This window comes from Rhipicephalus microplus, chromosome 1 (genome assembly GCF_043290135.1).
Source record: "Rhipicephalus microplus isolate Deutch F79 chromosome 1, USDA_Rmic, whole genome shotgun sequence".
Lineage (NCBI taxonomy): Eukaryota > Metazoa > Arthropoda > Arachnida > Ixodida > Ixodidae > Rhipicephalus > Rhipicephalus microplus.
In genome coordinates this window covers 159952028-159979080 of record NC_134700.1, presented here as the reverse complement: position 1 = coordinate 159979080, position 27053 = coordinate 159952028, and the positions used below count along the sequence as shown (strand labels likewise).

The 27053-nt window shown below is 47.5% G+C and overlaps 1 pseudogene; it reads left to right on the top strand.

Annotated features, from left to right (window-relative positions):
- The first annotated feature begins 1963 nt into the window (after positions 1-1963).
- LOC142768917 (uncharacterized) lies at positions 1964-4505 on the top strand (annotated as a pseudogene).
- Positions 4506-27053: the final 22548 nt, after the last annotated feature.

Genomic DNA, 27053 nt, shown 5'->3' with positions numbered 1-27053 from the left:
ATTGCTGATGGAGACAGATTCACTCCATTCGTGGTAAACGACTGCATGAAAGTGCTGTGCTTGGCTTCAAATAAATGCGAAGAACGAGTATTAAATACTTAGCGCAGTTTTTGAGATAGCTTTCGATTTGAACGATACCTAGGCCTAACGAAAAAAAACAGTGTACAGCAATCTGTAACGCAAACGTTTTTGCAATTGGTGCGTGATTCATATTTTACGTCTATTGTCCCTACACTAGGTAGTAATATTGCTGCTTGCGGAAATGCAGGCAAGCAATACTCAGTTTTTTTTCGCATTTTTGAACGCATTCACTATTTGCCTAATGATGTCAGCGTGCCGCTGTACTAAAAAAGGGCTGACCGCAAGGAACGATTGCGGTATGGTAGCGCTGCTCCCTTAACCCCCGCTATCACAATAACGCTAATAACTGATGTTGCAGTTTCGTTGCCCATATTTTATCACAAATATGGCACATTGTTTAGTATTGCTGTAATTTTTTTTGTTGCTACGCGTTTACAATGTTCAGAATTAGCTATATTTTACTGAGTGTTCCCCCAGATTAGTTTAACAATCGCGCTAAATATGATTGCCGAGAATGATGCCAAATGCAAACCAAAATGCTTAAGTGAAGGCATGTCCCTAAAATTGTTACTGAAATATATTTTCCGTTTTCTGTGACCCCCCCCAAATTAAAGACAAGTTCGTGCTTCAAGTAAGTATGTAAAAAAAGATATGTTTAATTTACAAAGCCACCAATGTTTCCAAATTGGTGTTCACGCACAACCACTTAAGTCACTGAGCCTGTAGCTATAGTTGCCATTGTTCTGATCCAGAAAACGTTAGTGCCTGAATTATAAAACTACAGAAAAAATAGTTTTAATTTTGTAGCTTTAAATAGCAACCTTTATTATGCATTTTCAATACCTAAAATTTAACTTTAATGCACACGCTCACGTATTTCGCAAATTCGCGATTTGTCAGAGAAGTGAGGACCTCGTGACGAATACATACTGTCGTGTGCCACTTCGTGGGGGCGCACACACTCAGAAATGTGGCTAATCCCTCTTTATAAGAACTAGTTTGTGCGTTGTTTCACCACAAGGACGAAGGAAAGGATGCTACAGCAACAAATTGCAAAGTCACGCGAAGAGCGACAACCAGCTCCAAACCTGCAGCCTGCACCTTAAGCAGAAAGCTCGCACGGACGTCCGCGGACTAGGAACTGTCACAGCTCGTCACATAAACCACGCGGTTCAAAGAGAAAGACGCATGAAAGAACGAACGCTCATGTATACCCAGAACGAGTGTGAACAAATGTCACAATTCTCGCTTCTTTGTCTGTGAGCACCGTGTTCTTGGAGCACGCGGCTGTAACACCTAAAACAAAGTGATTTTCGCGCTCTCCCGAATCACAAGTCTGATAAGAACGTGCACAGGAGAGACCATGCTCCACGGAGGCAGCACTCGTCGAAATGCAAGAGGTGATGACAACCTTGAGAGCACGCCGGACATGAGACCGTCACGCCATCTTGCTACTGATGACAAAAACGCGCTGAAGCTGCTGAGCTGCGAGGACCACCAAATGGTATATAGTGTATATACCAATGGCTTGCCGTTAGCATCTTTGATAACATGCGCTTTGTGGCCTACTGGTTAGCGCCGCGCAATACGGAATAAAAGGTCGGTAGTTTGAGGACCCACGACAAAAGCTTTTCTTCTTGTTTTTTTTCGTCGCAGCCTGCTAGTATATATTTTCAACGTCATATCCCAGGGTTCACGCAGACCCTTGAAGTCCTTGAATGTCCTTGAATTTGATAAAATTATTTTAAGGGCCCTCGAAACTCTTTAGATATGAGTGAGTTCCTGGCAATCCTTGAAAATTTAGTGGACTTCGCTTCAATATAGCAATTGAATGCTGTATTTCCTAAAGTCGCACTGATTTCAAAAACACGTTTACTGAGGAATGTTCACGAAAACATGTAGTCTTGACGGGAGAGCAATAACAGCAAGTTGTGGTTTTGAAACCGGCAGTGCCTACGTCGTCTGGCAACAAATGCGAGCAAAAAATATAATCCAATCCAGCGCAAGCTATAGTAACGGTCGGTACTCGGTATACTCGGTCCGTGCGTTGGCCTCGCGCATCATTTCTCGGCGAAAGTTTGCATTTGGGCTGTGCGCAATGCCTGCAACTTTACTTTGACAGGATGCCTCGTGGAAAGTGCAAGTTTCAGTCTGCGTGGCTGGAGCACAGCGAATATTAACACTGGGTGAGGCCGGAGACAGGCAACCCTTATCGAGCGAAGTGCACGGGGTCAGAAGTCGGTCGACACTACAACAATGGGACAGTCGGTTCTGAAGACAAAAGTGCCAAGCACCGATCCAAAGTTGTGACAGGCAAGGGCTGCTCTTCCATCAAGTTTTTTGCAACCAGCAAACGTCACAGAAACGACTTCTGGGCGGAAAAAACACGGAAACATCCTCTCGAACTACGACCCTTGACAAAGACTGCAGAAGGCGTGACTCCGTATTTGAAGGCGAAATTTTGAGGACGATGAAAGTCGTGTCTTCACACTATTCTACACCTCCAGCGGATCAGTTTCGGAGTTGTTCCGAAAGATGTTTTTGGGTAGCGATATCGCGAAACCTTCTCTTGTTCGAAAAAAAATGCGCGTACGTCGCGTGTCGTGGTCTGCGCCCATTTTTCGCTTCTCAAGTCTTGAACGTGATGGAGAACTCTGAACATTCTGTTGTCCATTTTGATGAAACGTTAAACGAATACCTGCAAAAGAAGCAACTTGATGTTCACTTGAGAGTGTGAAACAATTCTGAGGTGACAACAAGGTCTGTGACGTTGGAGTTCATGGGCCACAGCACAGCGGGCGACCTCATGAAGAATTTGACGGAAGCGCTGGCGTCCTTTTCGATGAGCAAAATTGTTCAGCTTTCCATGGATGGCCCCAATGTTAACTGGAGTCTCTTCTACTAGTTCCAGCAGCACATGAAAAATGACTTTCAAGTTCATTGTTCGGATATTGGATCATGTGGCCTTCACACAGTGCATAATGCCTAAAAAGCTGGAATGCATGCAACGGGCTGGCCAGTTGACACATATTTGTCCAGCTTATTCTCACTCTTATGCACCAGCCAGGCGAGAAGATTTCATTCGAGAGACACGGAGCAGTGTGTTTCCACTTCCTTTTGTATTTCACCGTTAGATCGAGAACATACCCGTACTGGAAAGAGCCCTGGTCACATGGTAGCACTTGAAGCAATACACTGAAGCAATGAGTGGCCGCAGGCTGCCCGTGCCAAAATGCAGAGCATATGAAAACGTCAGTGCTTTTCTAAATGACCAGCTTGCACTTGCAAAACTGAACTTTTCCCTAAATGTTGTCATGGTTGTGCAGTCTTTCCTGACTGTTTTTCAGAGTGATTATCCAAAAATGTTTTTGCTGGCAAAAGAGCTTGAAAGTGTTCTGAGGAGCCTTTTGTCAAGGTTCGTAAAGTGCTCTGTAATGACCGAAGCCACCAGCATCACAAATATGCGGTGAATTGATGTTGAAGATGCTGCCGTTTACACAAAACTTGCAAAGGTGGATGTTGGGCATGCAGCTGAGAAGACTTCGGAATGCTGCAAAGCGAGCGCCAAGTGTATTCTCGAGTTTAGGTACAAGTGCCGGAAGTTCCTCGTGAACATGATCCTGAAAGTCATAGAGAGAAGTCCCCTGAGGCACCCTGTAGTTCGTGGGTTGTCATGTTTAGACGTCACAGAGATGTCCAAAACAGACACGTGCCATGGGAAGCTAAAAATTGCGCTCAACAGCCTAATCGACAACAGGTGTGTCTCTGAGCACAAACGCGACATTGTGTGTACACAGTACATTCAGTTTTGTCTAGAAAAACGACATGAACTACAAAATTACGAAAAAAGATCATGAACGTCTTGACAGTGTTTTCGGGCGGCTGCTGAAGCACGATGCTTCATTCTCGCAGCTATGTGCTCTTGTGAAACTACTACTCCTCCTGAGCCATGGGCTGGCCTCAGTGGAAAGAGGCTTCAGCATCAACAAGCAGGTTGCGGTTGAGAATTAGGCAGAGCTGTCGTATATATCTCAGCGAGTTATCTGCAAGGCTGTGAAAAGTCATGGTGGCCTGCTGAACGTTCCGATTGCAAAAAAGTTGAAGGCATCAGTGCACCAAGCTCGGCATAGGAACGCTGCATACCTAGACGATGAAAAGAAACAAGCACTGTCACGGCAGGCAGCTTCAAAGAGAACAGAGTTCGAGCAACAGCTTGATAAGATGCACATAAGGAAGGCAAAGCTTCCAAGAACCATCAAGTGCCTGCTGGAATCTGTCAGCCGTTTTTCAGAAGAAGGTAAGCGAAAAACAACCTTACCTACTTAGTCAAGGCAAACGGCTTTCGTCGAACTGCTAAAGAAAAGGAGCTGGAAGTAGCTTCGGTGGAAAAAGAAATCTACGCGAAAACTGCACTGCTCCCATAAGTCTTGTAAGCAAATAAAGTTTTGCTAACACTGCTTGAATTTTGCAATTTTTCATCCTTGAAATCCTTGAAAACTCCTTGAATTTTCAGTCAAATATTCTCTACGATTCCTGATATCTATGGCGGAAAGACGTCAGTGGAGCTGCAGTGAACACCACATAAAACACTTTGTTAGAAATTGGCTTCGTATCTGTGTACTTCGCTGCAAATGCCGTCGAAAGACTGTAGTTATAGTCTTCTGCAGGCCGTACTGCATGAGTCCAGGTATTACCCTAGTCAGATATGGCGCTGAGGGAGATATGAGGGCCGTCTGAAAACATGAGCTTGTGCGGAGCCCAAGAACTGCCCGGTGGCAGCACCATATCGTCAGCTGAGTGCTTTTTTTGTGGACTTCGTCACACAACCTAATACTTACGGATTGATGTTGCGTCTCAGATATGCGTAATATTTGATGTTTTGATTGATGGTGTTCACAAGTATACACTCAGCCACCAGTTCAAGATGATTGGGCGTTGAATAAGTGCTTAAACCTTGGCCGGGTGGCTGAATCGGGTGACAGACTGGCAAACACGCCGCAAACAAATTTCTGTGTTCAAGGAGAAAGAGGAAGGACAGGGAGGTTAGCGTTCAAGCATACCAAGAAAGACTACAGTCTTCAATGCACAAAATTTGACATCACGCGACTCGCCTATGCCGTCGTCAGTGCAGTGCGCTTGCTCTTAATTCTGACTCACTTGACTTTAAAACTTACAAGTTCGTTTATACGCTCATTGCCACAGTACCGGATGCATTTGAGTGAGCCTTAATGTGAATGAGCCTTTCCGAAACATTGCGGCGCCAATAAACTCTACTGATAAAACTGAAATTGTCAAAATGACTCAGAACTCATCCTCAGGTATGCAGCTCACTCATCAGACACTTTTTTTCGAGCGTCCATGCAGTTGCAAAGATTTTGCGATGCATGTTTGATAAAGCCGAGAATGGGGAAACAACCCACTATTGATTATCGTGTGTGCGGCAAGTCCTTTCGCGAAAATATTTTGTGTACTGCATTGAGGTGGATGGGTGAGCACAACGTGCGACTTTCTTGGAATGTGCAAAGGAATTTGCATCGTTTATTCACACCAGACCAGCAAGTCTTTTTCAGCTGTCTGAAGCTCAAGATGGCAAGAATGACTTTGTCCCGATGTTGTCATTGCGCATTGCATATTCCAACGTCTGTTTTGTTAGTAGCCATGATGTGCTGAGCTGCTGGCAAACGAATTGGTTGATGCCAGATACCAGCAGAGTCACTGAAATTAAGATACGGTAATTGTAATTAATAGCCGAGCAAACGGTGCGAGCGGGTATTATATCAACGTTCGTGCATCACATACATCAGACAATGCTCCCCGCGCTGAGAAGCGCGTGTAGTGAAAGCGAGGATTAGGGAGACAAAATATCTGCGGGTGAAGTTCCACTTATTGAAGTATATCTCTTATACAGGAATAATTCTGGTGAAAGTAGCACGCTGCACAAACTATGGTTGTTGTGAAGAGGATACTGTTATTGCAAAAGAGCTTGGTACCCTTATGAAAGATTAAGAAAACTTAACCAACGCCAATGAATTGACACACCTCGATGGGCGCATGAAGGTGACGACGAAGTTCCTCACGTACAATGAGGCGAATCGTTGACGAAAGGTCGGTAGGCACGGAGTCTTGGCACACATCGACAGTGGCGACGGTCGTAACATTGGCAAGGCGTCCGAACTTCGTAGTGATGCGGCGAGTCTTCAGGGCCTCAAACGTTCGGCAGTGCCCAATCACATCGGCCACAGACTCAAGACTCTCCTTGCCGATAAGGAAGTGGTAGACGTCTTCCGCAATTCCTTTGAGAATGTGGCCCACCTTGTCCTCTTCCGTCATGTTGGTGTCCACACACTTGCACAGTTTCAGTACCTCCTCAATGTAGGTTCTGCATGTCTCACCACAAGCTTGAGCTCTCTGCGACAACATTTGCTCTGCACGTTTCTTCTTCGTCGCAGGGTCGCCAAAGCACTTCTTGATCTCCTCCATAAACTGGGCCCATGTTGTCAAGGTGTCTTCGTGATTCTCGAACCACACTAAAGCACTGCCATCGAGAAATAGACCCACGTGGGACAACTGGCTGGCCGCATTCCAGCCATTGGCTCGGCTCACCCGTTGATAGTGGCTGAGCCATTCTTCAACGTCATCGCCAGGTTTTCCTGTAAATGTGCGTGGCTCTCGGTAGTGGAAAGACGGCGCCCTCGCGACCGGCTGCTGGATGTCTCCGTCCAAGTTCATATCTTGAGGTAGTGGTGGCAAGCCCGCTAGTCGACGGCTGCGGCGAAGCTCGTGCTCTTGCGGTTCCGTCGTTAGTAGACGGCTGCTCTCCGGTCTCGCTTGACAGTAGCTGGCTTACCCAGCACCTTCCACCACAACTGTGACGATGAAACGCGTTTATTTACAGGAAATGGTTGAGATCGGTACAGCTCAGAGCCAGAAAACGGAGACCGAGCTGCTCGTGAGCCAGACCGCTTCGACCTCCTCCTCTTCATGCGCCCATCGAGGTGTGTCAACGACCGAGTGTGCAGCTGATAATTTTGACGATTTTATCACAGCTATCGACTCTCATTTTCCTGACATCGCGGCTTTCCGGACAGCACAGCACGAGGATCATTGCTTAGATCACCTGTTTGCCTCCGCGAATGACCCGGCCAGTTCAAGCTCTTTTGTAGTTCATGACGCCGTCCTTTACAAGAAGAATTATTCTGGCCAAGGCGCCCGTCTGCTTCTGGTAGTTCCACGCACTCTACGTCCCCAAATTTTTCGGTTCTGCCATGACAACGCAACCAGTGGGCATATGGGCTTCGCCAGAACGTTTCATCGCATCCAGCAAAGGTTTTACTGGCCCAAGATGCGACGCGACACAGAAAAATACGTAGCGGGTTGCGAACAGTGTCAACGTCACAAGCGTCCCACGACTACATCACCCGGACTTCTCCATCCCGTACCACCTCCTAGCTCTCCCTTCGAGATTGTTGGTGTCGACCTTCTAGGTCCGTTTCCGCGTTCAGCCAGTGCCAATCGATGGGTCATCGTGTGCGTCGACCACCTGACGCGCTACGCAGAAACTGCGGCTATACCTACTGCAACAGCCTTTCACGTGTCGCAGTTTATGCTTCGGCATATCATTCTCCGTCATGGCCCTCCACGAGTCGTCATTAGCGACCGGGGACGTCAGTTCGTCGCTGACGTCGTTGAAGAGATCCTACGCCTGTCTGCCAGCCAATTCCGCCACGCAACCCCGTATCACCCCCAGACGAATGGCCTCGTAGAGCGGACCAACAGGACGCTAACGAACATGTTGTCAATTTATGTTGATGCCAAGCACAAAAACTGGGACGAAGTACTGCCCTATATCACATACGCCTACAACACCGCGAAACACGAGACGACAGGGTACGCGCCCTTTTTCCTGCTCTACGCCCGCTCCCCTCGCAGTTGTCTCGACACCATTCTGCCTTTTACGTTAGATGTGGAAACATCGGTTGCCGAGTCACTATGCCGCGCTGAAGAAGCCCGTCGCGTCGCACGCCTTCGAACCATTGCATCTCAACAGCGCTCCAAGACCCGGTACGACGCCCACCATCACTCCGTTGCTTACACAAAGGGTGACCTGGTGTGGTTGTGGACACCTGTCCGCAAACGTGGTTTATGCCAAAAGTTTCTGGCCCGCTACTCCGGACCATTTGTAGTCATTGACCGTCTCAGTGACGTCACATACGTCATCTCCGGCGTCACAAGCAATGGTCGGCGCTCTAGCAAGACACAGCTGACACACGTCGCGCGCCTCAAGCCATATCACCACCAACCTTCCTATTGACTCGCCCAGTGGGCATCGTCTGCGAACGGGGGAATTGACACACCTCGATGGGCGCATGAAGAGGAGGAGGTCGAAGCGGTCTGGCTCACGAGCAGCTCGGTCTCCGTTTTCTGGCTCTGAGCTGTACCGATCTCAACCATTTCCTGTAAATAAACGCGTTTCATCGTCACAGTATCATTCCCCTTCGGCCATTTGATACCGGTATGAAAACTATAGGGCGAGGTGTTGCCATCAATCTCGCGCGACTGTCCACAGTGATCAAAACGTTACCTGTCAGCCGCGCACCTTTTACGCAAAAGCAAGAGACAGATGCGCGCCATCACGCCTGACTCGGTAAGCATGAATGGTTGGGGAATGCGAGAATGCTTCGATTCATAAACTACTAGGTGAATTTCATAACTAACTTTTGCCAGAGCACCTCTTCACGTTGTGCGTGCATGGCGCCATGCGCACATGCTCCATCGAAAGTGCACGGCGCAGCGATGACCATGCGTCGGGTCGCTCAAAATATTTGTTGGCTTGGCAAACACTCTATAGATTATTTCGCATCTAGTACAAACAGAACTGACGTTTGCGTAGCGGGAACAGCCATGGCAGAACAGCCTTAATCACAGAAGTTGTGAAACTCTTCACACAGCCGGTACCACGGGATATCGTTTTATACGTCATAGAGTGATTTTGACAGATGGCGCCTCGGTATGTCCTCGCTCTCCATAAAAGCTTGAACGTTCCGTCACTCAGACGAGGAAAAGCGAAGAAATGAGAGCCGTTGCACGTGTTTCGTGCTCTCTGCCATCAGCTACACAACACTTGGCCTAGCATATAGAATACCTTACACTAGATGGCGCCAGGTTTTCCATGGAAACAAAGTGGTGTCCACGTCATTCTTTTCCTTCGTTATTCGATGTACCTGAGTCAAGTTGCAGTGAAACGTTACACGCTCCTACCCTGTTCTGTATACCTAGGGAGCATTTGCTTGCAAAATTTTATATTGTACCCAGCCCATGTCTTCAACTGTAAGATACTTGTCGTACTTGTCAGCATGTCTTCAATGGCCTCGCTTCTCCAACTGCCGTATCGCTCAAATCGAGATCGCTCTTGGAGCTTCAACTCTTAAAGGGCCCGTAAACCACCTCCAATATTTTTTCAAGCATTTTAAGTAAACGCGTGCATTGTGTGCAGAATACCGTCGCGATCAACGATTCTACACGTGGCAGCGCTATGAGCCGCCAGCGTGCCAAAAATGCCAAAAAACAATCCCTCCTCCTTTCCGTGCCTCTCGGGCCTTCGCGCAGCGCCCCGTGTCACATCTCTGGCGCACCGAGCCCAATATGCTAAATGTGCTGTAGAGCAAGAGCCTACGACTTCTGGTCAGTCTGCAAGCAGCTGTCCGCACTGCTTGTTGTTGTTCGTCATGTTGCCTGCGTGCGTGTAACACGTGCAGGCAACGGCGTGTCCCCGTACGGGTCCATCGCGTTGGCAACCCAATGAAGGCATGTGCGCAACGCAGGTTCCATACCAGCACGATTACGACAGCCACGACAAAGAACACTTCACGGTTCGCCAACAAGCATGGAACTGATGGAGTCGACGGTTGTAGTCGCGGCCACCGGAAGTAGACGGTGTTTCAAGCAGCTTGTCGGCGATAACGTATTGCATGCGAGATTGGGAGGGGTGCTCGTCGAGAGGACAAAGTGGCGTGGCAAAGGATACCAGCGAAGGGTAGCATAGGAGAGAGCGAAAAAGGTGGTCGTCACGGTTTCCTTAATCAAACGCGTCTAACTCCGCTCTTATTGCATCACTGCAAAAAAATTCTCACGGCTCCGGGTTCAACGTAAACTCGTGTAAATTTGCCCACAACTGATTTTCAACCTCGGCGTGGTTTACGGGCCCTTTGAAAACTCAGGTAAAAATGACGCCTCAAAAAGTTTCATTATCATGCGTCCAGCAATGCACAAGAGACAAATGAAGCACTAATGCACTGATTATCTATTTCTTACAGGCACGCATCGATGACATCATAGGTGACAATCTGCGGAATGCGAAAAATGCCGGATACAAAGGGTAAGTGCAGGTCTAAGTTAGTGAGGTAGTGGCGACCTTTAGCAGTATCTGCTTTTTTTTTCATTGTAATGAGGCCAGGCCCTAAGAGATATAAGGGATATAGTCAACCCCGTAAACTAAACAAAAACAATATATTTCTATATTTTCAAGCGACGCTCAGTCGCTGTTCAATCGTTAACGAGGGATGTGATGCGGACTTGTTGGTAGCCCAACCTCAGTAGGTTTCCTTGTAGCGAACAAACAGGACGGAACAAAATGAAGGTACACATATCCACACAGAGCATCCTGTGTGTATGTGTGCTACTAAGAAACCTACCGAAACTGTTGAATGATTCTTATATCATAGTGGGTAAGTGGACGTTGGTTCTGCTATTTTTCACAACAATGAAGACGTTCATCGTGAAAAGACCACCTTCGTTACCACTGAAGGCCTTTACTGATTCTAGATCATGTCATGCGGTCGTTACACACTGCTCCAAGATTGGTAGTTCAATGTGTGCGGTTCACATGCTTGTGTCGGACGACGTAATGTTTTCAGCTTTGCAACGCGCCTTAAACCCATTTCGACCATTGTCCGCCGTAGTGGAGCAGTGGTTAAGGTGCCGAAATTCCCGAAGCTCTCCATGATGGCGCCCCTCATAACCATGTCGTTGTTCTGGGATGTGAAACCACAGATATTTTAGGGGCGAAGGTTCTTATGTCGTGGGTTGTGCGTCCGTGATGTATATAGTAGTAGCAGTAGTCGTCGTCGTAGTAGAGGTAACTATCTCTCGTTTAGTCCTTGAAATATCCGCTGAATGGCAGTACTTCTATATGATGAATATGTGATGAAAAGATGCGTGATGGCGATTTAATTATATGTGGGGTTTAACATCCCAAAACAACCATATCATTATGAGAGATGCTTTACTGGGGGGGCTTTAAAAATCTCGACCTCCTGGGGTTCTTTAACATGCATCCAAATCTGAGTGCATAGGCATGCAGCACTAACGCCTCCAACAAAAATGCAGCTGCCCCAACCAGGATTCGATCTCGCAACCTGCGGGTCAGTGGCCGAGTACCTTAGCGACTAGACAACCACGGAGGGGCGCTTCTCCCAAATTTGTTCAACTCAAAACACAAGAATTGATTGTCATCATGCTTTCACAATGCATGCTGTTTGTTAAAAACACTGCAATTTGCCTTGTTTTCTTTTCTTTAATTGTCCATTTTCCTTGTACTAAACCTCCAATTGGTTCAGTAAAAGTCTGACGTGTTCCTGCCACCCACTCACATATTTGGAACGGAACAAGAAGTACACACTCAAACAGCAATCGCAGTGATCGGAGATGCACGGTTGGAAGTAGGTGCACTTATGACCATGTGACGGTAGTGTAAGAGCATTAAATTTGAAAACGTGGCCGAGGAAGCGCAGTTGACCGCTATGCAAGATATTGTGAGGCACCGTGACACTTATCATCCTAACCAACGCCTCCTCTATTTTATCATTGCCAGGCAGATAGATGCGCCCGATCCAGCAGTTCACCACCCTCTCTTCCAGTTCTTTATCACCCTCTCCTATCGCCTAGCCTTCTGCTGTGCTTTGCGGTCATGGGGGAGAGTAACAGCCCCTTAGGCAGTGCCCCATGACGGAAATCATATGAAGTAATTTTTTGTTCAGTTGTGTACAGATACGTGGGGCGGTGTCTTGCATTCCCCGTGTTCACAATATTCGCAGTCACGCTGGTTCTGTGAAATAGACGGTGTTTCGAGATTGCGAGTCACCGTTGGCGGCACTATGCGGGCAAATAATGGGGAAGCGTCACTGCAACATTCATGCATGTACTGCTCTGTGACGGGGCTTCGGCATTTTCTCGAGCCAGAAAGAAGCGGCATGAAGGAGCAAATCTGACAAACGTATCATATTGGTGTGGGAAACACGTCTATTGCATCCTCGGGGGAAAGCGCTCGAACGCACGTGTGACGTGAGCAGCACGACTCCTCATGTAGCGCCGCATCATGACCACTCCCTGAATTAAGGCAGACCGACAGCTCCAATTGAAAAGTACACCTTCGAACCGGCATTGAAATAAAGGAGGCGTTGTCCGAACCAAACACACCACGAGTGATAAAGCCTGTCGTAAAGCAGACAGCCCGAATCCGAGTCATTTAAACGATGTCGTTTACTTTGTATCCACTTTAGCTTCGAGGCTTGACAGCCACTAATAAGGCCTGCAATATGCTAGTGTCAGTGCAAAGTGCTAGTGTCAATATTACAATTAGGAGGAGGAGGAGCAAAATTAAATACACGGAGGTTGTAGTGACACGTATCCCGAAGGAGTACGGCCACTAGCGTGGGTCCGGTCTTAGTGAGCCGCAGGGCACGCGTTAACCGTCGCCGTGGCGAGAACACGATACTGCTCAAAGTCGCAACACTTTATTGTCTGTGGCTACACCAAAACGCTGTACAGCTCGTTGATAAGACGCGGCGGGAAAGCAAATAGGCCAACGCCACGGGCATAAAAGTACTACACAGGGTTCCACGAGCACGTCTCCGTAGTAAAGGTGATCCACGGAGACACCGGGACCAAGGCCCTGTTGCTCGAGCGAGGGCAAAGGCGCTCGCGTTGCCTTCGGAGGGAGACGGGTCGGCGTAGCTGGGCCACGCACTAGGACACCATACCACCCGTTGGCCTAGCGTTTTGAAGGGGGGGGGGGGGGGGGCGACATAAGGTAAGCGTTCACCGCGGGCGCAAGGTGCTGTTGGCGAAGTCCGAACGAGTCCCACAAGGAGCTGACGGACGGAAAAGAAAAGCGTACTTACCCCATGTCGTCGCCGGAGAGGCCTCGCTCTCCCTTGACGCGCGCGTGCAAGGCCTCTCGGGAGACTCCGCGCGCGGCGCCACAGTCAACATTCGCTACCGGGTGAGGGAATAAACGTCACTCCGCTCTCCCAGCGCGACAGACAGCGGAGGAGGGGAGACATGTCGGAACATGAAAACGAAGAAAAGGCAGCAAAGCCCGCGCAAAGGCAGCGGGCTAGCCTCAATTCCCACAATCCCCTTTCCTAAATTTTACCTTTACCGGTCTGCAAAAGGCAGCCGGATGTCACCCATGCAGTTAAAATGACACTGCTATGAGCGACAGCTAACCTAAGTCCAGCCCTGTAACTGCTGAAAAAAATAACAAAAGAGAAACAAAACATTAATAACAAAATAAACACATGCACTATAAAAATAATTGCGGAAGGGAGCACAGGAAAGTAGTAGTAGTGTTCGTGGTGCTGAAGTGGGATAGCGTCCACCGTGCGGAGGGGCGGAAGAGCGTGACAATGTTCGCTAGGTGCGATGTCCGAGTGCGAGGTCAGAGGCATGGAAGGGGGCTCTCTGATGGCTCGTTGGTGCTGTTGATTAACCACGAGTCCAACGAACGCTGCTTTGGTTGTGGTTTGGAGGCCCTGCATTTCTGGCTCGATGATGGAGCTGGGACGTTGCGGGAAGCTGGGCCTCTCCAGTGATCAGGGAGGCCGAACCAGAATTGGCTGCGAGGTGCCCTGGCGTTGACCGGCAGCATATAGCTGCTTTAAGCTGGCCTCGAGCAGAAGCCATGGTGGGAAATGCAGCAGGGCATTCTTCGACGACAGCCGAGAGCAGAGCACAGCCAGACTGTCTGACGTCAGTAGGTCAATGCCCCCCAGCACCTCCAGTGTCCACATCGATGGGGCGAAGCCATGACGGGCACTCTTCACGGACACGCACTGAAGCGTCACACACTTACACACGCACAGAAGCACGCACACACACCACCGACAGCTGCGCGAGCGTAGGCGCAAAGCGGCCTTCGTCTCTCTCTCCCGGCATAAGCACCGACACAAGGTCACGACTCCCTTCGCTGTAGACGAAATAAACACGAAAAAAAGTAAAACAGAGCAAAAACACACTCAATCTCTGGCCAAAAGAAAATAAAACATAAAATACAAATAACGCTTAATATTAGGCAAAAGAAATATAGAATACACGTGAACACTTGAAAAAAAGAAAGACTGGCAGCAGACTGGGCGGGGTCAACTTCTTTACGAGAAAGTCCGTAAAGAAGATAACCTATACTGAGGCTAGACTGTAAACTGAGGGCCTTCGGTTGCGGAGAAGTCCACCGTCCAGCGCGAAATCACAAAGGTGACCGCGTCCTCTTATTATACCACTGCGGGATCAGAATGCGGTCCGCCGCTCCGGGTGTGCCCGTTGCTAGCGCGAAGTGCCGCAGGGCACTGCGCGAGCTCGTCAGACCGTGACAAAGGGCTTCAGGTCTGCGACGTGGGCACGGCTGAGTTTTCCCAAAGGGGATCTTTCAGCTAGTACGCGCCACGGACGCTCACTGACAATCGGTTCATAAGACCGGGCGGCTTGCCAACCCTTGGTTCAACCGTTTGTCAGACGTGGCAGGCACGGAATAGCGATAAAAGTCACGCTTCGTGCCGGGCCAGTTCACAACGTTGCTCGGTTTGCAAAAACTTTCGAGCCACTCAGGTGACCGGCCATGATTTCGTCGTGAGAGGATCGCAACAGTGCAGCTCTCAGACTTGTTTGGGCATAGCCACCTTAAACAGATCGATGGCCTCGTTGTCAGTGGCTATATAGTTAAGCAGGAGCCCATCATGATCCAGCAAAATGAATCAGCCGGGGACTCAGCGACGCACGCTGTTTCAGACCCCTAATAGCGCCCGCCGCAGAACAAGCAGCGTAACGGCGCTCCGTGCCTCTTCAAGATGGTTTATCGGCGCCCGCCACAGAACAAGCAGCGTGTACGGCGCTCCGTCCCTCTGAGACCCGAAACGGATCACTTTCCTGAGCCTTTAGTAGCTCTTCGCTGCCGAAAGCGATTCCCATTCTCCCAAGGGGGGGGGGGGTGGAGTCTGGTATCGCGCTCACTCAGGACCGCAGCAACCGCCGCGTGCACGGCGTCACGGGTTCGCTCTCGGCACAGTGGCCTTCGGAAAGTTCCCCCGCTCGGCCGCTACGCAGTGCGCCGCTTACCTGGATAGCAGCCAAGGTCGTCCTCATGGGAACTCTCGCTTTTCGCCGCTGTTTCGCCCCCGAAGCTTGCATGTGCTAAGGCATCGCGAGTGGCCGTCGCAACGAAATCCAGGTTCTCGGCAGACAACAGGGGGGGGGGGGGGCACAAGATAGCTCGTCAGCTACCACGTTGGTTGTGTATTCACCACAAAAGGGGGAGACAAAACGGATGGGTGCCGAAGGGGGCCCGTCGATAGAGGAGATGGCCTCTTTGTGCAACGCGGCATGCCACGAAGCAGACAAGTTGCGACGAGCCCGGATCGCACAGGCGAACTGACACGCTAAGAGCAGTCAAAAGCTTAGAACTTTTGATACCGTGTTGGGGGGTGCCAGTGTAGTCACGCGTATCCCGAAGGAGTACGGCCACTAGCGTGGGCCCGGTCTTAGCGAGCCGCAGGGCACGCGTTAACCGTGGCCGTGGCGAGAACACGATACTGCTCAAAGTCGCAACCCTTTATTGTCTGTGGCAACACCAAAGCGCAGTACAGCTCGTTGCAAAAGTGCAGCGGGAAAGCAAATGGGCTTACCCACGCCACGGGCATAAAAGTACTACACAGTGTGCCACGCGCACGTCTCCGTGGTAAAGGTGATCCATGGAGAGACCGGGACCAAAGCCCGGTTGTTCGAGCGAGGGCAAAGACGCTCGCGTTGGCTTCGGAGGGAGACGAGTCGGCGTAGCTAGGCCACGCACTAGGACACCGTACTACCCTTCGGCCTAGCGTTCAGAAGGGGGAGGGTGGGCGACATAAGGTAAGTGTTCGCCGTGGGCGCAAGGCGCTGTTGGCGAAGTTCGAACGAGCCCCACAGGGAGCTGACGACGGAAAAGAAAAGCGTGCTTACCCCCATGTCGTCGCCGGAGAGGCCTCTCTCTCCCTTGTCGCGCACGCGCAAGGCCTCTCGGGAGACTCCGCGCACGGCGCCACAGTCAACATTCGCTACCGGGTGAGGGATAAACGTCACTCCGTTCTCCCAGCGCGGCAGATAGCGGAGGAGGGGAGATATGTCGGGACATGAAAACAGAGAAAAGGAGGCAAAGCCCGCGCAAAGGCAGCGGGCTAGCCTCAATTCCCACAAAGTTAACCAGAGGCATGTCCGGTTTGCTACTTTGCACAAGCAAAAAGGGGAAGGAGTTCGGTGCACTTAACCACGCTATCTTCAGTTTCTTCACCTTTCCTTGTTAATCAACAGTAATTAAATACACGAAGGAAAATGCTCTAGGAATGCGTATACATGACGTCTTTGAAATGCTAACATAACAACAAATATTATCGGTTTGATAGTGGCTTGCCGTCATGCCACGCTCGCTAAAGAGACCAATTATGCCAGATGTTTATAATTCAATTTAGTGCGCGTTCTTTAAAAAGGGCATCCCAAAACGCCCGCTCCAATTTCTTGTGACACAGTATTTCATAGCACTAAACTTAATGCCGACGAATCACATGTGGCGTTCTGATTTTGGCCGGCTTTTTGAAGAAAGCCCGTGAAATACGAAATAAAACCTTGTGACTGAATTCATGCGTTAGAGTAGTGTAGCGCTTAACACGAAGTTTCAAACGAAACAATTCCACGCATGTAGACAGTCAACGAATCGCTTACCAGGGACCGCAGCTCCGAATCTTGCCATGAATGTGCCACCATCTAAATGGCTGACGTGCTGTCAAGCTGATGGATAGCTCAGTAGCTCCAACGCCGTCAATATCCTAGATATTTAAATATAGCTGATTCGATTGCCTAACTTTTAACGCTATTCGCTTGCTTTATGAATTATTTAACTGTCAGTATGTGTGGTTGCCAAAGTACCAGCCGCCCAAGTCTTTAAACTATCCCGCGATAGCGCCGACTTTTTTGTGTGTCAGCGTCGTATGATGGAACCATGTTGCAAACAGAGCGAGAATAAGTGCATGCCCATGAAGCGGGCTCAACTAGGCCCATCGCCTGCCTGGCTGTTCCTGCGCGGCTTGCTCGAATATTCTGATGATTAGCAAGCAACTGAGAAAAAAAAACCGCAGATACGTCACACGCCCCTTCGCTTGAGATAAGCTGACAAATGTCGATTGTCCGAAGTGAGTTGATATGGGGCGACGTTCTCACGAAAGGACAGCCAATCAAACGACGGGATCCGCTGAGCACGCTTCGCGGGCATGTGCTTACTCTCGTTTTCTGTGCAACTTGATTGATTTGATTAATTTGTGGGGTTTAACGTCCCAAAACCACCATATGATTATGACAGATGCGCCCCTCTTTGCAACATAGCTCCATCGTAAGGCGCTGATGCAGAAAAAAAAAAGTCGGCGCTCGCGCATGTAAATTTGGGGGGCTGTACGTTGCACCGCGCGAATTGCATGTAACCAGCATTCCGACGTGCTGTGTTATCAGCTGCGTCTTCCAACCGCTTTCGGCAATCAATGGCAGCACGGCTATCTGGCCAGCACGACGCATTGAGGCGGTTCACTCGTGAGGCAGCCAACACAAAAGGTGGCAGACGCGGCTGGATAGATGCGATTTACGGGCTGCCACAATTGCGTGCATGTAGCAGAATAGTTGTTCACGACTACTCAATGTGTCGATACAATAAGTGTTCTATCACTTGTCTCCCTGCAGTCGCAAGGTGTCAGTACACCTGAGCAAGTTGGCATGCGAGATGAGTCTGCAAGCGTGCATGCATATGGTCGAAGCGAGATACCTACTCGACATGGATTTACGACAGTAAGTAGAAATGACTAATAATGTTACGAGTAACTTGTTCAATAATCTATTTACAACACACAGAACTTGATGAGCAAGATGGCGCCAGTCCAGCATCAATCAAAAACTCACTTCGTCCTCCTCTCTCATGCAGCCGCGTTTACAGCTGTTATGTATCATAACCCCCGGCGCTAGAAGCACCGTTCCGGTGCTAAATCTACGCAGACGATGTCGAAGGGGGTAATAGGACTTTAGCCGAGCCACGAGAACGGTGTCGCTTCGAGATGACGATGACTTTGTTGGATTGGTGGGGATAATTTCGTATTTGTGACGTCTGCCACTTGGCGAACGATGTGGAATGGTCCAGTGTAGGGTGAACACAGTTTCTCAGACAGTCCCACACGCCGAGTGGGTGACCAGAGGAGCACGAGAGAACCCGGGGAAAAGTGCAAGTCCCTATGGTGAGAGTCGTAGAGCTGTCGTTAGTGCGCCTGTGAGTCCTGTAGACGGTTACGGGGGACTTGGAGTGCGTGGTCGGCGTGGGCGATGGCTTCTCTGGCAAATTCAGTGGCCGCAGGTAGCAAAGTCTCAAAAGGTAGAGTTGGTTCCCGGTCGCGACAGTACATTCCAGCACTGTTCCATGGATGGATAGATGGATTCATATGGCTGTACCCTTTAGATCGGGTGGTGGCTAACGCCACCAAGCCGTAATACTAAGTGAACCAAAAACTAGATTTATTTTTTTCCTTTAAATGGTGAGGTTGAGGACTCACACTTTGCAATGAAGGGTTAAATTTTCACTCGTGTTTTGACTTTAGCAAACAAACAGATAACCTCCTCCTTGTTAATTCTACCCACTTAAAGTCAATTTTGCTCTCCTTGTCCCTAAACCCCAGGGCTTTGAAAAACTCTGCACCATCATCCTGAACTATAGGGTGAAGACCTTTACTGATATTATCAAGTGTTCGGCAGTTTCCTCTTCCTCTCCACACCCCTGCATACCGTGTCTACCCCTTCGTATTTGGCCCGATATGTCTTGGTTCACAATACTCCCGTCTTGGCCTCAAACAGTAAACTACCCCGAGTATTATCATAAATTGTATCCTTGGCAATTTCCTGCTTAAAAGTTCAATAGATCTCTAGTGCGGAGTTCTTAATCATGACAATTCTCTACATATCGGTTTCAGCTACCTTCACCTTCTTCTTAACCGATAATTCTTTTTGGTTTGGCCCCCTGCTGGTTTCTAAGTATTTATCTGTCAATTTTCTTGTTCACTTCCTCCATTTTGTATCGACATTCTTCATGTACAAGTAGCTGAATACCTTCCTAGCCCAACGCTCCTCCCTCATTTCTCTCAATCGATTCTCGAATTTTATCTTGCTGCTAGCTTCCCTGCCCTTAAATGATGTCCATCCCATATCACTTTGTACTCCCTGATTTGGTGTATTCCCGTGAGCTCCTAAGGCAAGCCTACCTATTCCACGTTGCTTAATTTCTAATCTTGCTTGAACTTCTGATCTCATGCACAAGACCGTATTGCCGAACGTCAGACCAGGAAGCATGACCCCTTTCCACATTTCTCTCAGAACATCATACCTATTGTAATTCCACAGTGCCCTGTTTTTCATCGCCGCTGCCTTCTTGTTACCTTACGTCATCGCGTATATTTCGTGTTCCTTTAGGTACTATGCCCCATTGCTTACCTATATGCCCAAATACTTGTATTTATCTGTTATCTCTAGCGTGACCTCCTGTATTCTAGGCTCACTGCCTTCATTAGCATTAAAAATCATGACCGGAGATTTTTCCTTGCTGAATATGAAATTGCTGAATCTCCTCCTTGCTTTTTTCTTGCTGAATCTCCGTCATTTTCGCAGATGTCCATCAATCTCTGCAAGTCTTCCTTGTTGTCGGGCATTAGCACTATTTCATCTGCGTACATCTATGCTGGTAGTGCCTGTTCAATGAGCTTTCCTTGTTTGACGAAAGAGAGGTTGAAGCCCAGTCTACTTCCCTCTAATTTCGCCTGTAATTTTTGTAGGTACATCATGGATAACAAGGGTGGCAGAGGACACCCCTACCTAAGCGCCCGTTTTGCCTCTGCAGGCTTGGATACCTGTTTTTCCCACTTTATAAATGCCTTGTTACCTTTATAGATATCCTTTAAAAGATAATTGACTCTATCTTTCACACCTAGTGTGTCCAGTATTCCCCACAAGTCCTCTTGAACCACGCTATCGTACGCTTCCTTGATATCCAAAAATGCTAGCCACAGGGGCCTGTGTTCCTTTTCTCTATTTCGATGCACTGCGTCAGTGAGAACAGATTTTCTTGGAACCTCTTGTATTTCCGAAACCCATTCTGCAGTTCCCCCAGCACCCCCTCATCCTCTATCCATGCCTGCAGTCTTTCCTTTCTAATCTGCATCGCCAGCTTGTAGACCACTGATGGCACTGTTATAGGACGGTAGTTGTTTATGTCAGCTTTGTCCCCCTCTACTTTATAGATCATGTTCATCCTAGTAAGTTTCCATCCATCAGAGACTTCACCATCCATTATTATTTGCTCACTGCCTCTCTCAAAGTCTGCTTCGACTTCGGACCTAATTTCTTTATCAGCATAATTGGAATGCCATCTGAGCGTGTTGATGTACTACTAGGAACCCTCTTCTCAGCCCTTTCCCACTCTCATTGTGAAAATGGAGCCATTGCGCCACTTGATTCATCCTTGTCTATTGTGGTGCATAAAGCAATTCTTCGTTGAAATTTTTCTGTCACCCTTGTTCTTATTTAATACTTTGTCCCCTTCTAGCCTAGCACCTTGAGCTGTAGTTTAATACATCTCCTCCAGTCTCGTCTCATTTCTTAGGGAGTTTATATGGTTCCAAAATTTCGCAGCCTGCTTTCTATCTTTTTTATGTACTTCTGCCATCCACTGAGCCCCCTTTCTTCTAATTTTTTCATTGATCAGAAGGGATGCATCCCTTCTACAGCTTAGAAATATTTCCCATTTTCTTTCAACATCATCTGTCGCTTCTCTCCGCTGCTTAGCATGTCTGTGTTCCTTAGATGCCTCCTGACGTTTCGCTATGGCTTTCCTAAATTCCTCATCCCACCTATTCTTGGGTTTATGTCTTCTTTCAAGGGGTGACTAGTCACGTGCTTTAGCAAGCTCTAGCTTAAACAGTCTAATGACACTCGCATATGTCCACACTGTTTTATTATCCTCAGCGATTACTTTCTCAATTTGTTTAGTAGCTATTTCTATTTGCCTTTCTGAATAAAAATTTTCCTGAAGTTGCTCGTCTCGTCTCATTACCACTTTCACTGCTCTTCCAAAACTTAGCTTGATACGTTTGTGATCACTACGCAGACTTCTGGAGCCACATTAATCTATGTGCATTCCCCTCAGCTTATCATACATCCTATTTGACATCAGTGCGTAATCTATCGTCGACTGCAGCCTTCCTACCTCCCATGTTATTTGCCCTTCACACTTCTCGGTACTGTTGCCAATGATCAAATCAAGCCTTTCACACATATCAATGATCATTTTGCCTGTCGGGTCGGTATACCCATCTATATCTTCTATGTGCGCATTCATATCTTCTAGTATAATTATCTCGCACTCTCTTCCTAATTCCTCAATGACCTTTGATATACACTCTACCATTGCCTTGTTTGCCTCACTGACCTTTACTCCCGTCCACAAGTACATTAAAACAAGGAGTGTCATTTGCCCTGTCACTTTTCCTTTTAGCCGTAAATGTTCCTTGAACTCCTGCTTGACCTTTTGCCAGTCTGTATGTTTATGAATGAATGCCCCAATGCCACACCATTTCTGCTACCTTCTGTTCATTACAATATTCCCACGCGTATTCCGGATTGTTAGTAGGTGTTTCTATGTGCCTAAGATTTGTTTCTACAAAACCGTATACCACAGGACTCTCCTCCCTTAGCTGTTCTTCTATCTCTCCCCACTTCAGCCTGTTTCTGCCACCCTGCATGTTGAGTTACCTTATGTCTGATTTGGCTCGGCGCTCGTGGCTACGTCTATTTCTGCCCCGGACGCTACCTACCTTAGCTACTGGTGCAACTTTGGAATCATATCTCTCCATACCACCTGTCAAAGAGTCTCCCTGGTTGTTTTCCTAGTTACTAGCTATCCTGCACCCCGAAGGGCCCACGTGCCCCCCAAAAAGCTACTGCGCGTCCTGCAAGTCGCCAACCCACCTCATGACCTAGCCGCTCATCGAAGTGAATTCTGTCTCGTTGAAAACCACCCCAACTATGCACCGCTCTGTTTATTTCCACCACCTCAAAGCCTTTCTCTCGACTCATCCGCCATATCTCTCGGTTTGCGTTGACAACCGCTCTTTATAGGTTGTCACGCACCGGTACCTCCGTTATCATGCATATCACTACCTGTACCTGAGAAGAAGTGGCGCGGATGTCATCAACTCCTTTCGCCAGTGTGGTCGCTAGTCCTGCCATATCTTTATTTACGACATCGTTTAAACCACCTGAAATTATCACTAGGTTTCGTCTATCAGCGGTAGTATTGAGTTTTGCGTTCACGTGCCTCATGACTGCTTCCAGCTTGCGTCCTGAGAATGTCCCTACTGCAACCCTCTTGTCACCTCTTAGCCTCTCTTTGACGGCTTCTGCGCATCAATTTAAATTCGAGTACCCGGCGATTATCACATGCTGTGACTTTTCAGCCGGTGCGTCCTGCACCCGGGGCTTACTTGCACTTGTGACGCCGGCTGCTTTGTCCCCTCCCAGCCCCACCACTAGTTGGCTGAATCTGGTCCTTGCGAGTATTGAACCGGCTGAACCTGTTTTTTCCAAACTTGCTTGCTCTTTCTTCTCCGCCGTTCTGGTGGCCGGTGTCCTATTGTTCTCAACGCCGGCTGCTCCTTTGTTCATCTTGGCTAGTGCCAACGCCACCTAGTCTACTGAAGGCCCCCGCACTCCTCCATGACGTTACCACACTCAGCCCGTACGTGGCGCTTCTTGACTGCGGTCGCTTTACCTATAAACGCAGCTGTTTCTTTAATTCGCGTTAAATAGGTCAATGCGATGATCAAGAGGCTAATGAAAGGCTGGGTCATATCTTGGGGCATTCACCGTAGAGGGGCCTTTTGTCTCGACTGCATATGTACATTCGCACATATAGCTGTATTGCGTCCTCGTATTTTTTGCTGCCGTTTTTGTTATCAGCTTGTGGCACATGACAGCTGGTGCTTGTCACCGAACGCTACGCAAGACATGCTTTTATTCTAATGAACAAACCTGAAAGCTTTTTCTGTTGTTTTGTAGCTGGGTTTACAGGTTGGAATATGTTATGAGTTGTAATATCTCGTCGCCTTGGTCATTGAAATTTACCAAACATAATTCTTACAGCATGGAGAATTCCGTCATCACTGTTCTTTATATCTGTGCACTATCCACAGTTCCAAGCAGTTCGGCGAGTGATACCAAACATACTATAGTTTCAGAACAAACAATAAACTTTATTTCGGGAGTGAATATACATGCACATACACACACAAACACATACACACAGAAATGCGAACACATCATCATTTCAAAGTAACTAACGTTCCATTCGCTTTCTTTTTGCTAAGCGCTACATTTTTTAGAAAAGCGTAGTTTTCGAGTAGGATGTTTATGGCTGGCGGAAAAACATTTTCATTACTGAATCTGGAGTGTGGCCTGCTGCACAAGCATCAAATTCTTCGTTGTCAATCAACAATTTCATAAGAACACTAAGTAGAGTCAACCGATTATTATTTTCGGCATGAAACAGAAGCTCATGCTCTTTACTAGTGACACGGTCGAAAACAACGTTCGTGCAGAGGACTGCATAAATTCCAGCTGGCTGTGGGAACTTCAATCCACCTCGACTGATGCTGTCAATCAGCACATATTCACTTTCTTCTAGCTCTCGTTCCGTGACTGTCAATATGTCACGGCAGTAATCACATGGTTGTCGTTTAGGAGCTGCGTGTGCACAGGAGCCGGCGATGTAGACCAATGCAGCCATATTCTGTCGTGGCTTGTTTAATTCAGCATTGGTCAAGCTTATGTCGTACTTCCTGATTGTCTCCTCAGCATTAGGCTCATTTTCATTCTGACTGGCTGATTCAGGCATGTCTGCCAAAATCAATGTTTTTTGTAGGTGGATCTTAGCCTCAGCCTCTAACACTTGTGTTATCGACACGTTATAGTGCGAACCACATAGCCACCTGTACCTCCCAAACCGATCCTCAAGCAAGTCAGTTTAGAATTTACCGAGGAGCACGTATGTAAAATTAAGTTCTTCAAGCAGTACTTCGACACGACGATCAGGGCATACGTAGTTAGCCGTAAAGCTGTGTGGGTGTCTTTTGTGAGAGCGCCTGTTTGCACGTTTCTGTCCTTCCACGAATCAAGCCAGCCAACAAACTTGTCCAGATAGTGCAGCTGCTCGCAGCTCATATTGTGCACTGGCTCTTGCCACACATCTTTTAGCCTGCAGCCTTTATGAGGAGTCTTCCCATTTACGATGCTCCACCACTTTACAATTAAATCAATAAAATTTGCTGTACCATCAGCAAGGACCGAATGCAAACTTTCATATTGAATTCTCAAAGCGGACGACACGAAGGTGTTAAATATCTTGAGAGCGAGCTTAACATTTTGTCACTCTAGATTACTTGTGTTCAGAGCCTTGTAAGTTAGCCCATAAGCAATTTTCATAACTCTATTTCCTTTAGCTTCATGCAGTTTTCTTAATGTTGTGAACGATGCACCTTCCACCCTCATGTTCTCCTCATAATAACAATAAAAATGCGGATAATATAGGCACTTGTCAAAATTTTTGTGCTTGATCCAATTATTTCGAATGAATTTAGGCAAATGCACTTTGTCAACAATGTGAAATAAAGGTTTCTGAGGATCCGCAGGATAAGGATACACTATTTCTAAATGATTGCTTTCTGCGAACAGTGACGTTACTTTTCTGTTAATTGAGTTATAGTCTGTTATTACACCCACTACGCGAAGGCCACAATCTTCAAGAATGATTATTACTTAGCACCTTATGTATTTCTTCAGCTGTAATTTTATACACTGGTAATATGTCTGCTACATCTTTAAATGCTGACAGTATACTCAGAACAATAAAAACGTTCGCTGTTTTCGCTGGTTCAGTGCTGTTAACAGAAGCTCCTGTTAACCTGCTTGCCTTGTAGTCAAAGAATAGTTGCAAGTGTATTTCATCAAGCATCAACTTGACATGTCTTTCATGCAACTTCAGTTGGCTGGCCCTTCTTTTCATTTACCGTAAGAGCTCTTCTTGATTTTGTTCCTTCAAAGGACTCGCATCATGGGCGGAACATACACGTTTAATTGTCAAAGGGTGAGGCAATACGGTGTTATCACTGCTTCGCAAAAAGTTGTAACCATGGGGAGAAATAGTGTAAAACACAGTTGAAAGTATAAACAGTTCAGATGAATACCTTTTGCTTCGGCACATAAGGAACTGGTGCTGTTTCCTGAGAAACATTATTGCTTCTACTCTTTCATCCTCCAGAAGGTCTTCCTAAGAAATATTTTCGAGGAGGGAAACCACAAGCTTTAACACTGCATTCACTTTTTCCTTTTTTCCGAGTTCTCTTCTACGACAGTACTCTTGTATGCCATCCAGAAGTTGCACCAGCACACGCATGTAGTGAACTGCTTCTGGAATGCCAAGCCGTTCGTCTGACGTAAGGCGAGCACCTCCCACAAAAACGCGCACAGACATATCCGATGATATGACTATAAACGAAATAAGACTCAAAGCTTCTTTTATTGTTGCCTCGATGTGCGCAAAGATGACATGGCCGTGGGCGTTCACAACTGACCAATACTTCTTTTCTTGTAGCAGGTGCAAGCGAGAATTTTTGTCATCTAGGCATGTTAACTTGTTTTCTTTCAACTTCTTGTGCGCCAGCACGGAATCCCCAATAGCTTTCTGAAGTTGCTCTTCTTCTCTTCGTTTTTTCTTCAATCCTGGTTGTTTTCTCGATTTGTGAGTATGCGACAGGTAGTCGGAGCTTTCCGGAAAAATTGTAGGTGCAGCATAGTGCGTGAGTCGCGTCAATTTCATCTTGACTTCAATGGTGCGACCATCCCAATCTGTATATTTTGTCGTCATGTGGAGATATTCCTCTTTGAAGTGACATTCGCATACCTGCACAAAAGACATAAATTATTATCAATTTGTTTTCACGTGAATTCTGCCTCTGTGCACATGTAACGAAACTAGGACAGTTCAGGCGTCGCTATGAAAATCGCGGCGTCTTATTCCATACCTGGACGGGTGCAACAACACAATCAGTTGTAAACAAAATTGCGCTGATGCGTAACCAAACAAAATAATGCCACAACTCCGGTCTGATACAGGCTTTCTCAAGTTAACACTTACAATTCTAGTAAGCGAAAAAAACAACCCATGTTGCAGGTACTTAGCGCAACTTCGTATTCCCTCGAAAAACACGCATCCACTCGAAAAACGCACCTCAAATTTGTGTAGATGTGTGTGTGAATGTGAGCATCTTTTTCGAAGAAATGCGAAGTTGCGCTAAGTACCTACATGACGAGTTTCCAACTAGCTCAACAACGAGTTCTAAGAGAAACAACCTCATGACAGCAAGTCGCATGCATGTAAAATGCGTAAATGCCCTCATATTTCGTTGCTACCACGTGGAAAATATTCACACAGAAAGCTCCCTCCTCCCACATTGATAGGTACTACTATCAGCTGCATTTTTGGAAAAAGTTACATTCCTAGTAATCTTCTGTGCCCAAATATTTTTGGGCGACATACGTAA